Here is a 14,011-nt window from a genome sequence, read left to right on the forward strand (position 1 = left end):
GTGTGTGATATATGTCTGTGTAAAGACTGTGTGTGTGATATATGTCTGTGTACGTGCTGTGTGTGTGATATATGTCAGTGTACAGGTTGTGTGTGTGATATATGTCTGCCTACAGGCTGTGTGTGACATATGCCTATGTACGGGCTGTGCGTGTGATATATGTCTGGGTATGGGCTGTGTGTGTGCTATATGTCTGTGTACAGGCTGTGTGTGTGTGATATATATTTGTGTACAGACTGTGCGTGTGATATATGACTGTGTACAGATTGTGTGTGTGATATATGTCTGTGTACAGACTGTGTGTGTGTGATATATGTCTGTGTATGGGCTGTGTGTGTGCTATATGACTGTGTACAGGCTGTGTGTGTGATATATGTCTGTGTAAAGACTGTGTGAGTGATATGTGTCTGTGTACAGTTTGTGTGTGTGATATATGACTGTGTACAGACTGTTTGTGTGATATATGTCTGTGTACGTGCTGTGTGTGTGATATATGTCAGTGTACAGGTTGTGTGTGTGATATATGTCTGCCTGCAGGCTGTGTGTGATATATGTCTGTGTACAGACTGTGTGTGTGATATATGTCTATGCACTGGCTGAGTGTGTAATATATGTCTGTGTACAGACTGTGTGTGTGATATATGTCAGTGTACAGACTGTGTGTGTGATATAAATCTGTGCACGGGCTGCGTGTCTGATATATGTCTGTATACAGGCTGTGTGTGTGATATATGTATGTGTACGGGCTTTGTGTGTGATATCTGTCTGTGTACAGACTGTGTGTGTGATATATGTCTGTGTGCAGACTGTGTGTGTGAGATATATGTCTGTGTACAGGCTGTGTGTGTGATATATGTCTATGTGCAGACTGTGTGTGTGATATATGTCAGTGCAGAGACTGTGTGTGTGATATATGTCTGTTTATGGGCTGTGTGTGTGATATATGTCTGTGTACAGACTATGTGTGTGATATATGTCAGTGTACAGATTGTGTATGTGATATATGTTTGTGTACAGACTGTGTGTGTGATATATGTCTACGTGCCGACTGTGTGTTACATATGTCTGTGTACAGACTGTGTATGTGATATATGTCTGTGTGAAGACTGTTTGTGTGATATATGTCTGTGTACAAGCTGTGTGTGTGATATATGTTTGTGTACAGACTGTGTGTGTGAAATATGGCTGTGTACAGACTGCGTGTGTGACATATGTCTGTGTACAAACTGTGTGTGTGATATATGTCTGTGTACGGGCTGAGTGTGTGATATATGTCGGTGTACGGGCTGTGTATGTGATATATGTCTGCGTAAAGACTGTGTGTGTGATATATGTCTATGTGCCGACTGTGTGTGATATGTGTCTGTGTACAGACTGTGTATGTGATATATGTCTGTGTGAAGACTGTTTGTGTGATATATGTCTGTGTACAAGCTGTGTGTGTGATATATGTTTGTGTACAGACTGTGTGTGTGAAATATGTCTGTGTACAGACTGCGTGTGTGACATATGTCTGTGTACAAACTGTGTGTGTGATATATGTCTGTGTACGGGCTGAGTGTGTGATATATGTCGGTGTACGGGCTGTGTATGTGATATATGTCTGCGTACAGACTGTGTGTGTGATATATGTCTATGTGCCGACTGTGTGTGATATGTGTCTGTGTACAGACTGTGTATGTGATATATGTCTGTGTGCAGACTGTGTGTGATATATGTCTGTGTACAAGCTGTGTGTGTGTTATATGTTTGTGTACAGACTGTGTGTGCGATATATGTCTGTGTACAGATTGTGTGTGTGATACATATCTGTGTACAGACTGTGTGTGTGTCATATATGTATGTGTACGGTCTGTGAGTGTGATATATGTATGTGTACAGGCTGTGTGTGTGATATATGTCTGTGTACAGACTGTGTGTGTGATATATGACTGTGTACAGATCGTGTGTGTGATATATGTCTGTGTACAGACTGTGTGTGTGATATATGTCTGTGTACGGGCTGTGTGTGTGTGATATATGCCTGTGTACAGGCTGTGTGTGTGATATATGTCTGTGTGCAGACTGTGCGTGTGCTATATGGCTGCGTACAGATTGTGTGTGTGATATATGTCTGTATACAGGCTGTGTGTGTGATATTTGTCTGTGTACAGGCTGTGTGTGTGACATATGTCTGTGTACAGGCTGTGTGTGTGATATATGTCTGTTTACAGGCTGTGTGTGTGATATATGTCTGTGTACAGGCTGTGTTTGTGATATATGTCTGTTTGCTGACTGTGTGTGTGCTTTATGTCAGTGCACTGACTGTGTGTGTGATATATGTCTGTACAGACTGTGTGTGTGATATAAATTTGTACGGTCTGTGTGTGTGATATATGTCTGTGTACAGGCTGTGTGTGTGATATATGTCTGTGTACAGACTGTGTGTGTGATATATATCTGTGTACGGGCGGTGTGTGTGATATATGTATGTACAGACTGTGTGCGTGATATATGTCTGTACAGACTGTGTGTGTGATATAAATTTGTACGGTCTGTGTGTGTGATATATGTCTGCGTACATGCTGTTTGTGTGATATAAGTCTGTGTGCAGGCTGTGTGTATGATATATATCTGCGTAGAGGCTCTGTGTGTGTTATATGCCTATGTACGGACTCTGTGTGTCATATATATGACTATGTACGGGCTGTGTGTGTGATATATGTCTGTGCACGGGCTGTGAGTGTGATATATGCCTGTGTACAGGATGTGTGTGTGATATATATATATGTGTACGGGCTGTGTTTGTGATATATGTCTGTGTACAGACTGTGTGTGTGATATATGTCTGTGTACGGACTTTGTGTGTGATATATGTCAGTGTGCATACTGTGTGTGTGATATATGTCTGTGTACAGACTGTGTGTGTGATATATATCTGGTACGGGCTGTGTGTGTGATATATGTATGTACAGACTGTGTGCGTGATTTATGTCTCTACAGACCGTGTGTGTGATATATGTCTGCGTACAGGCTGTGTGTGTCATATATATGCCTATGTACGGGCTGTGTGTGTGATAAATATCTGTGTACGGGCTGTGTTTGTGGTATATGTCTGTGTACAGACTGTGTGTGTGATATATGTCTGTGTACGGACTTTGTGTGTGATATTTGTCTGTGAACGGGCTATGTGTGTGATATATGTCAGTGTACATACTGTGTGTGTGATATATGTCTGTACAGTCTGTGTGTGTGATATATGTCTGTGTACGGACTGTGTGTGTGTGATGTATGTATGTGTACAGGCTGTGTGTGTGATATATGTCTGTGTCCGGGCTGTGTGTGTGATATATGTCTGTGTTCGGGCTGTGTGTGTGATATGTGACAGTGTACTGGTTGTGTGTGTGATATATATCTGTGTACCGACTATGTGTGTGATAAATGTCAGTGTACAGGATGTGTGTGTGATATATGACTGTGTACAGATTTTGCTGTGATATATGTCTATGTACGGGCTGTGTGTGTGATATATGTCTGTGTATGGGCTGTGTTTGTGATATATGTCTGTGTACAGACTGTGTGTGTGATATATATCTATGTACGGGCTGTGTGTGTGAGATATGTCTGTGTACATACTGTGTGTTTGATATATGTTTGTGTACAGACTGTGTGTGATATATGTCTGTGTACAGGCTGTGTGTGTGATATATGTCTATGTACGAGCTTTGTGTGTGATATATGTCTGTGTACAGACTGTGTGTGTGATATATGTCTGTGTATGGGCCGTGTGTGTGATATATCTCTGTGTACAGACTGTGGCTGATATATGTCTATGCACGGTCTGTGTGTGTGATATATGTCTGTGTACAGACTGTGTGTGTGATATATGTCAGTGTACTGACTGTGTGTGTGACATAAATCTGTGTACGGGTTGTGTGTGTGATATATGTCTATGTACAGGCTGTGTGTGTGCTATATGTCTGTGTACAGACTGTGTGTGTGATATATGACTGTGTACAGATTGTGTGTGTGATATATGTCTGTGTACAGACTGTGTGTGTGATATATGTCTGTATACAGACTGTGTGTGTGATATATGTCTGTGTACAGGCTGAGTGTGTGATATATATCTCTCTACAGGCTGTGTGTGTGATATATGTCCATGTACAGACTGTGTGTGTGATATTTGTCTGTGTACAGGCTGTGTGTGTGATATATGTTTGTGTACGGGCTGTTTGTGTGATATATGTCTGTGTATGGGCCGTGTGTGTGATATATATGTGTGTACGGGCTGTGTGTGCAATATAGATCTGTGTACGGGCTTTGTGTGTGTTTGTGGGGATGACTCTACTTGTGTGTGCGTGATATGTCTGTGCTTATGTCTGTGTGTCTATATTTGTGTCTCTGTTTGTATCTCTGTTTCCCCTGCCCCTTTTTCCGGATCTTTCTCAATACTATTCACTACTAATGTGGCTGGGCCAATCAACTCCCTAGAAAGTGCTGAATTGTCACTTTAATCTGGTGCATTCTGATTAATTTGATTCCTTTCTTTTTTCGTTCTTCAAATATGGGTGGCACTCTCCAGGCCAGTATATATTGCCCATCCCTAATCGCCCCCGAGAAGTGAGGGCGAGCTGTGTTCTTGAACCGCTGAAGGTGCTCGCACAGTGCTGTTCGGGAGAGAGTGCCAGGATTTTGACCCAGCGACTATGAAGCAATATCCGATATATTTCCAAGTCAGAATCGTGAGTAACTTGGATAGGAAACTTGCAGATGATGCTGTTTCCATGCGCTTGCTGCCCTTGTGCTTCTAGGTGGGAGGATTCGCGGGTTTGGGAGGTGCTGACAACGAAGCCTTGGTGAGTTGCTGCAGTGCATCTTGTAGATGTTACACACTGCAGCCACGGTGCGCCGGTGGAGGAGGGAGCGAATGTTTAATATGGTGGATGCAGGGCCAATCAAGTGGGCTGCTTTGCCCTTAAAAACGGAGGCAGACAAAAAGCAGGAAACTATAGATCAATTATCCTAAAATCTGTCGTTGGGAAAATGCTGGAGTCCGTCATTCAGGAAGCAGTAGCAGGACATTTGGAAAAGCATAATATAATCAAGCAGAGTCAGCATGGTTTTATGAAGGGGAACTCTCACTTCATAAATTTGCTGGAGTACTTTGAGGATGTAACGAGCATCGTGGATAAGGGCGAACCAGTAGATGTGGTGTATTTGGACATCCAGAAGGCATTTGACAAGATAAAAGTTCACGGGCTTGGGGATAATATATTAGCATGGATAGAGGATTGGTTAACTAACAGCAAACAGAGAGTTGGCATAAATGGGTCATTTTCAGGTTGGAAATCAGTAACTCGTGAGGTGCCGCAGGGATCGGTGATGGGGCCTCACCTATTTACAATCTATATTAATGACTCGGATGAGGGGATCAAGTGTAATGTAGCCATGTGTCCTGATGATACAAAGATGGGTGGGAAACCAAATTGTGAGGAGGACACAAACAATCTACAAAGGAATATAGACAGGCTAAGTGAGTGGGCAAAAATTTGGCACATGGAGTATAATGTGGGAAAATGTGAGGTTATCCACTTTGGTAGAAAAAAATAGAAAAGCAAATTATAATTTTAAATGGAGAAAAATTGCAAAGTGCTGCAGTACAGAGAGACCTGGGGGGACTTGTGCATTATACACAAAAAGTCAGTATGCAGGTACAGCAAGTGATCAGGAAGGCAAATGGAATGTTGGCCTTTATTGCAAGGGGGATAAAGTATAAAAGCAGAGAAGTCCTGCTACAACTGTACAGGGTATTGGTGAGACCACACCTAGCGTTTGTGTACAGTTTTGATCTCCTTAGTTAAGGTGGGATATAGTTACATTGACACAGTTCAGAGAAGCTTCATTAGTTTGATTCCTGAGATGAAGGGATTGACTTATGAAGAAAGGTTGAGCCGATACTCATTGGAGTTTGGAAGCATGAGAAATTATCTTATTGAAACAAATAAGATACTGTGGGGGTTCAACAAGGTAGATGCAGAGAGAGTGTTTCCTCTCGTGGGGAAATCTAGAACTAGCGACATAGTTTGAGAATAAAGGGTCACCGATTTAGAACGGAGATGTGGAGACATTTCTTTTCTCAGATGATCATAAATGTTTGGAATTCTCTACCCCAGAGAACTGTGGAGGCTGGGTCATTGAATATATTTAAGTTGGAGATAGACAGATTTTTGAGCGATAATGGAGTGAAGGGTTATGGGGAGCGGGCAGTGAAGTGGAGCTGTGCCCAAGATCAGATCAGCCACGATCTTATGAAATGGCAGAGCTTGCTCAAGTGGACGATGGCCAACTCCTGCTCCTATTTCTTATGTTTTTTAAAGAGTGAAGTATGGATGCAAACAAAATAAGCGTTATTTTTTTACCTGACCCTATTCCCATTGATTAATTGGTGAAATATTTCGAATAGTAAATTCCAGCCCAATTATACGGGTGATCAGTATAAGCAGAAAGCAAGCCCAACTGTCAGAATGGGCACGATTCAGTCTAGGACAAAAGTAGAATCCAAAACCTGAAGTCACTTGAGAACTCGCTGGTGCCTCAGCAGGTTGGATGATGTCGTGTATCCCTTCCCACACTCGGAGCAGGTGTACGGCCTTTCTCCAGTGTGAACTCGCTGGTGTTTCAGCAGGTCGGATGATGTAGTGAATCTCTTCCCACACTCGGAGCAGGTGAACGGCCTCTCTCCAGTGTGAACTCGCTGGTGTGTCAACAGGTGGGATGATGTAGTGAATCCCCTCCCACAGTCGGAGCAGGTAAATGTCCTCTCCCCACTGTGAACTCGCTGGTGTGTCAGCAGGTTGGATGATAGGGTGAATCCCTTCCCACACTCGGAGCAGGTGAATGGCCTCTCCCCAGTGTAAACTCGCTGGTGTATCAGCAGGTTGGATGATCGAGTGAATCCCTTCCCACACACGGAGCAGGTAAACGGCCTATCCCCGGTGTGAACTCGCTGGTGTCTCAGCAGGTGGGATGACTGAGTGAATCCCTTCCCACACTCAGAGCAGATGAATGGCCTCTTCCCAGTATGACTGTGTCGATGAACTTCCAGCACAGACGGGTAATTGAATTCCTTCCCACAGTCCCCACATTCCCACGGTTTCTCCATGCTGTGGGGGTCCTTGTGTCTCTCCAGGTTGGACGATCACTTGAAGCCTGGTCCACACACAGTACACGTGTACAGGTTCTCCCCCCTGTCAAAGCTGTGATGTTTTGTCAGGCTGTGTAACTGGTTAAAACTCTTTCCACAGTCAGAGCACTGAAATACTCTCACTCGGGTATATGTGTCTTGGTGCTTTTCCAGTCACACTGATGTTTGAAATGTGTTCCCAGACAGAACAGACAACCATTTCTCCTTCCGCATTCAAAGGCCGATGATATTCAGATCCTGAGGAATCGAGTGGTTCTGTTAGATCTTGACGTGATGTTTGGTTTGTGTTTCCCGTCTACAAATCCTTCCCGTCTGATACCCTGGAAAAGGAGTTTACAAAAATCATTGCTGCAAGTACAGGACAGAAATTCAGAACAGGCAATTCTAGATTCTATGGAACATTCTTTCCTCTCTTGTTCCTCCAAAGCTGTAAATCCCCTCCCCATACTCTCATCCCCATCCCTGTCCTGAAATTCAAACACTTCACACGTCTGAAGGCAGCTTGTCCTATGTTCCGAATTATCATCACCGTCACTGGCTGGGTTCAGTTCTACACTTACTGGTTCCCCTCCCTCTCCTATCCTGAAGGTGCTGACTCTGGCTGGTGTTGTTTCTGTCACTCATTGGTCCAATGGGATAGTTTTACATTTCTTCATTAGGATAGATTAGACACTTTGTGGTACTGTTTGTCAGTGTGGGATTGACAGGTATGTATAGGACCGACACTGTCACTCACTCTCTGGTACAGTGTGTCAGTGTAGCATTGACAGGTGTGTATAGGACAGACACTGTCACTCACTCGCTGGTACTGTGAGTCAGTGTGTGATTGACAGGTGTGTGTAGGACAGACACTGTCAATCACTCTCTTGTACTGTGAGTCTGTGTGTGATTGACAGATGTGTATAGGACAGACACTGTCACTCACTCACTCGTACTGTGTGTCAGTGTGTGATTGACAGGTGTGTACAGGACAGACACTGTCACTCACTCTCTGGTACTGTGTGTCAGTGTGTGATTTACAGGTGTGTATAGGTCAGACACTGTCACTCACTCTCTGGTACTGTGTGTCAGTGTATGATTGACAGGTTTGTATAGGACAGACACTGCCACTCACTCTCTGGTACTGTGTGTCAGTGTGTGATTGACAAGTGTGTATAGGACAGATACTGTCACTCAATCTCTGGTACTGTGTGTCAGTGTGTGATTAACAGCTGTGTAATAGACGGACACTGTCACTCACTCTCTGGTACTGGTGTCAGTGTGTGATTTACAGGTGTGTATAGGTCAGCCACTGTCACTCACTCTCTGGTACTGTAGGTCAGTGTATGATTGACAGGTGTGTATAGGACAGACACTGCCACTCACTCTCTGGTACTGTGTGTCAGTGTGTGATTGACAAGTGTGTATAGGACAGTTACTGTCGCTCACTCTCTGGTACTGTGTGTCAGTGTGTGATTAACAGCTGTGTAAAGGACAGACACTGTCACTCACTCTCTGGTACTGTGTGTCAGTGTGTGATTTACAGGTGTGTATAGGACAGACACTGTCACTCACTCTCTGGTACTGTGTGTCAGTGTGTGATTGACAGGTGTGTATAGGACAGACACTGTCACTCACTCTCTGATATTGCTATCAGTGTGGGATATGTTTGTTCACATAGGATAGATACTGGCTCTCCCATTCTCTCACACTATGTGACAGGTGAGTGTTGGATAGATACTGCCTCTCTCATTGTCTGACACGATGTGACAAGTGAGTGTTGGATAGATACTGCCTCTCTCATTCTCTGACACTATGTGACAGGTGAGTGTTGGATAGATACTGCCTCTCTCATTCTCTGACACTATGTGACAGGTGAGTGTTGGTCAGATACTGACTCTGACATTCTCTGACACTATGTGACAGATTCTGATTGACAGGTGAGTGTTGGATGGACACTGCCACTTTCACTATCTGATCCACTGTCAGGTAAATATAGAATTAATATTGTGGGTGTCTGGTATGGGAGTGTGGGTTTGACTGTATCTCTCCTTCTCTAGGATGTGAATGATGGTTTCACTCTGTATGTCAGTTTTTCATCTGAGAGTGTGGGTTTTATCCTGTACCTGTCAATTTCTGGTGAATGCCTGTGGGTTTCATTCTGTACCTTTCCATTCCTGGGGTGTGTGTGTGTGTTTTGTGCTGTATCCGTCCATCTCTGTTATGTGAATGTGATCTCTACTCCATACCCATCATTCTCCAGTGTGTTAGTATTGTTTTACTGTGTACCATCAATTCCTGATAGAGTATTTGTTTCAGTTTCTAACTTTCAATTTTTGTTATGGAGGTGAGTTTTTGCTGAATCTGTCGGTCTCTGGTAAATGAGTCTGAGGTTTACTCTGTATCTATCTGTCTCTGGTATGTCATTGTGAGCCTTTCTCAGTATTTTTCCATTTCTGTTGTGGGAGCTTGGGTTTTATTTTGTACCCGTCAAGTTTTGATATGTGATTGTGGGCCTTACTCTATACCTGCCAGTTTCTGCTTAATTGAGAGTGGGCTGTCCTTTGTACCTGTCAATCTATGATATGGAAGAGCGGTCTTTACCCTGTACCTGTTAATTACTGGTAAGTGAGTATTGCCATTTCATTGTATCTGTTAATTTATGTTATGAGAATATGGATTTTAATATGGATTTTAATATGTCAGCCTCTGATGTGTGAGTGTGGGTTTTATACTGTATCTCTCAGTCTCTGATATGCGAGTGTGTGTATTATTCTGTACCGGACAGGTTTTGGTATGTGTGTGGGGGTTTAAGCTGTGTGTCTAAGTTTCTGGTATGGTAGTCTGCCTTTAAGTTAGTCTACGTGGTTTTATGTTTTACACTTTACCTTTCAGTTTCTGGCAAGTGTGTGTGTTTAATGTACCTGTCAATGTGATCTGTTTCAATGGTGAAACAGCATGTGATTATACTGCTCCATGTGGCTGTAAGATTCACAATGTAACTCTGCAACTTCGGATCACTGTGGGACTGACAGCTTCTGCTGTCTGTGACAATATGATTGAGGCCAGTTCTGTGTCTCTGCACTCTGTGAGTGATAATCTACTTACTGTGTGTGACAAGGAGCTGCCTGCACTGTTCCTTGTGTTCCAGGTGGAGGAAAGATCACATTTGTTCAGGCTGGTTGAAGAATTTTGATCTGAGAATGATAATACGAGAACATTATTAGTTCTAAGATATGGATGCGGGGGGAATATGATGTATCTGAGGGAGCGACAATGTATCTCTCGATCATCAGCAACATGGTTCTGGAGAACTCAATGCATGGAAACAATATAAACCTTCTTTAAAATATCTTCTCCCACACTCCTCTCCTGGTGCCTGCAATGGATGCACTTCGTGAAACTCCTCACATCCTCACTGTCAGGCTGTGTTTCCACTGCTCACTGTCCAAGAACAACAGACACAGTGAGATTGGAACTGAATCAGGAACATTCACTGCTGATTTGGGGAAAGAAAGCAGCAATGATTTGAAAGAGCGAGGTGATTTACTTTCTCTGTTACCTTACACTGTCCACACACAGCCCGAGAATGGCCTCTCCCTTCCCCCACTCACTCCATGTTCCGGAACTAGTTCCTGCTCCACTCTGCCTCTTACACACAGCCCCCGAGGGAACTAAACCAAGAACGTTCACCACTGGTTTGGAGAAAGAAAGCAGCATGTTTTAAATAGCAGATTCTGCCCATTCTGTCTCCCTTACCCTGGACACACACTGTCCACACACAGCCTGAGAATGGCCTCTCCCTTCCCCCACTCACTGAGACTGGTTCTTGCTACACTCTACCTCTTACACACAGTCCCCGACTCCCCCTGAACTTCTCCCGGACTCAATGCCGAAATCTGAGCCCATCTGCGGACACGCTCCCAAAGCGCTGTGCTGCTGTAAGGAGGCTGCTGCTCACTGCCTTACCCCGGGGCCACGGTGTCACCCTTCCCAGCTGTTTTAAACCATCTTCTTCCACTCACTGAGTGAATGGCGATCACAGGCAGTGCTGGGGGAGGGGAGGGAGCATGCGCTCTTCTGCTCACTGCGAACGACACAGGGGGCGGGGCTGAACCGTGCATGCACAGCTCTCTGTATTAATTCAATCTGTAAAAATCAAAGTGTACTTTTCCCAATTTACTTTTATCAGAATCTGAGCAAAGGAACTGGGCCTGGGGGGAAAGGACAGAGAATGATAAAAGCTGGGAGCCGTGCCCCTTCGAGATGCTCAATTTGGGATCATTCCGTGCAGGGTGTTTCTCTCCGTGAGCCCGTCTTCACAAAGCAATCCTGCAGCAACATCGGAGGGACGAGGGAGTGGGAGTGTTTGCTCGGACCATGCAGGGGTTAATATCCGACAGAAACAGTCCAAGATCAGTTTTGTTAGAGTAAAACACTCGGTCTCTGAGAATAATACTGAAGTGGATAATCAATCGGCTATAGAGAGGGAGGGTGGAACTTAATACAATAACTATCACTAATGAAGTATTATTCGGTAAAATAATGGGACTATAGGTGGACAAGTCACCTGGACCAGGTCGCTTACATCCCAGGGTCTTAAGAGAAATGGCTGGAGAGAACGTGGATGCATTGGGTGTAATCTACCAAAATTCCCTGGTTTCTGGGGTGGTCCCAGCAGATTGGAAAACTGCAAATGTAATGCCTCTCTTTAAAAAAGGAGGCAGACAAAAAGCAGGAAACTATAGGCCAGTTAGCCTAACATCTGTCTTTGGGAAAATGCTGGAGTCCATTACTAAGGAAGCAGTCTTGGGACATTTAGCAAAGCATGATTCAATCAAGCAGAGTCAGTATGGCTTTACGAAAGGGAAATCATTTTTGACAAATTTGCTGGAGTTCTTTGAGGATGTAATGACCAGGGTGGATAAGGGGGAACCAGTGGATGTGGTGGATTTCTATTTCCAGAAGGCATTTGATAAGAGGTTACTGCACAAGATAAAAGCTCACTTGGTTGGGGGCAGTATATTAGCGTGGATAGAGGATTGGTTAACTAACAGAAAACAGAAAGTTGGGATAAATGGGTCATTTTACGTTTGGCAAATGGTAACTAGTGGGGTGCCACAGGGATCGGTGCTGGGTCCTCAACTATTTACAATCTATATTAATGACTTGGATGAAGGGACCAAGTTTAATGTAGCCAAGTTTGCTGATGATACAAAGATGGGTGGGAAAGCAAATTGTGAGGACACAAAAAATCTGCAAAGGGATATAGACAGTCTAAATGAGTGAGCAAAAATTTGGCAGAGTAGTATAATGTGGGAAAATATGAGGCAGAAATAATAGAAAAGCAAATTTAAATTTAAATGGAGAAAAATTGCAAACTGCTACAGTACAGAGAGACCTGGGGGTCTTTGTGCATAAAACACCAAAATCAGTATGCAGGTACAGCAAGTAATCAGGAAGGCAAATGGAATGTTGGCGTTTATTGCAAGGGGGATAAAGCAGAGAAGTCCTGCTGCAACTGTACAGGATATTGGTGAGGCCACACCTGGAGTACTGAGTTCAGTTTTGGTCCCTGCATTTGTGGAAGGATTTACTACCATTGGAGTCTGTTCTGAGTTAGATTCCGGAGACGAGGGGGTTGTTTTATGAGGAAAGTTTGACTAGGTTGGCCCGATACACGTTGGAATTCAGAAGACTGAGAGATAATTTTATTGAAACATATGATAACGAGGGGGCTCGACAAGGTGGATCCAGAGAGGATATTTCCATTCGTAGGGTAAACTAAAACTAAGGGACATAGTCTCAGAATAAAGGGCCGCCGATTTTAAACTGAGATGAGGAGAAATTTCTTCGATCAGAGGGTTGTAAATCTGTGGAATTCTCTGACCCAGAGAGCTGCGGAGGCTGGGTCTTTGAATATATTTAAGGCAGAAATAGAGATATTTTTGAGCAATAAGAGAGTAAAGTGTTATGGGGATTGGCAGGGAAGTGGAGCTGAGTCCATGATCAGATCAGCCATGATCTTATTGAATGGCGGAGCAAGCTCCAGGGGCCTTATAGATAGGAATAGTGCAATCAAGCAGACACAACATGGATTCATGAAGGGGAAATCATGTTGAACTAATTTACTGGAATTCTTTGAGGATATAACGAGCATGGTGGATAGAGGTGTACAGATGGATGTGGTGTATTTAGATTTCTAAAAGGCATTCGATAAGGTGCCACACAAAAGGTTATTGCAGAAGATAAAGGTACGCGGAATCGGAGGAAATGTATTAGCATGGATCGAGAATTGGCTGGCTAACAGAAATCAGAGAGTCGGGATAAATGGGTCCATTTCGGGTTGGAAATCGGTGGTTAGTGCTGTGCAACAGGGATCGGTTCTGGGACCACATCTGTTTACAATATACATAGATGACCTGGAAGAGGGGAAAGAGTTAGTATAACAAAATTTGCAGATGACACAAAGATTAGTGGGAAAGCGGGTTGTGTAGAGGACACAGAGAGGCTGCAAAGACATTTAGATCGGTTAAGTGAATGGACTAAGGTTTGGCAGATGGAATACAATGTCAGAAAATGTGAGGTCATCCACCTTGGGAAAAAAACAGTAAAAGGGAATATTATTTGAATGGGGAGAAATTACAACATGCTGCGGTGCAGAGGGACCTGGGGGTCCTTGTGCACGAATCCCAAAAAGTTAGTTTGCAGGTGCAGCAGGTAATCAGGAAGGCGAATGGAATGTTGGTCTTCATTGCGAGAGGGATGGAGTACAATAGCAAGGAGGTCCTGCTGCAGCTGTACAGGGTATTCGTGAGGCTGCACCTGGAGTACTGCGTGCAGTTT

The 14,011-nt window shown here is 43.8% G+C and overlaps 1 protein-coding gene across 1 annotated transcript in view; it reads right to left on the reverse strand.

The window, feature by feature from the left end:
- The window catches only part of LOC139254524 (zinc finger protein 16-like), a 78,116-nt gene that overhangs the window by 33,226 nt on the left and 30,879 nt on the right, over positions 1–14,011 (reverse strand). The window lies entirely within an intron of this gene.

Source organism: Pristiophorus japonicus, unplaced genomic scaffold, assembly GCF_044704955.1.
Source record: "Pristiophorus japonicus isolate sPriJap1 unplaced genomic scaffold, sPriJap1.hap1 HAP1_SCAFFOLD_56, whole genome shotgun sequence".
Lineage (NCBI taxonomy): Eukaryota > Metazoa > Chordata > Chondrichthyes > Pristiophoridae > Pristiophorus > Pristiophorus japonicus.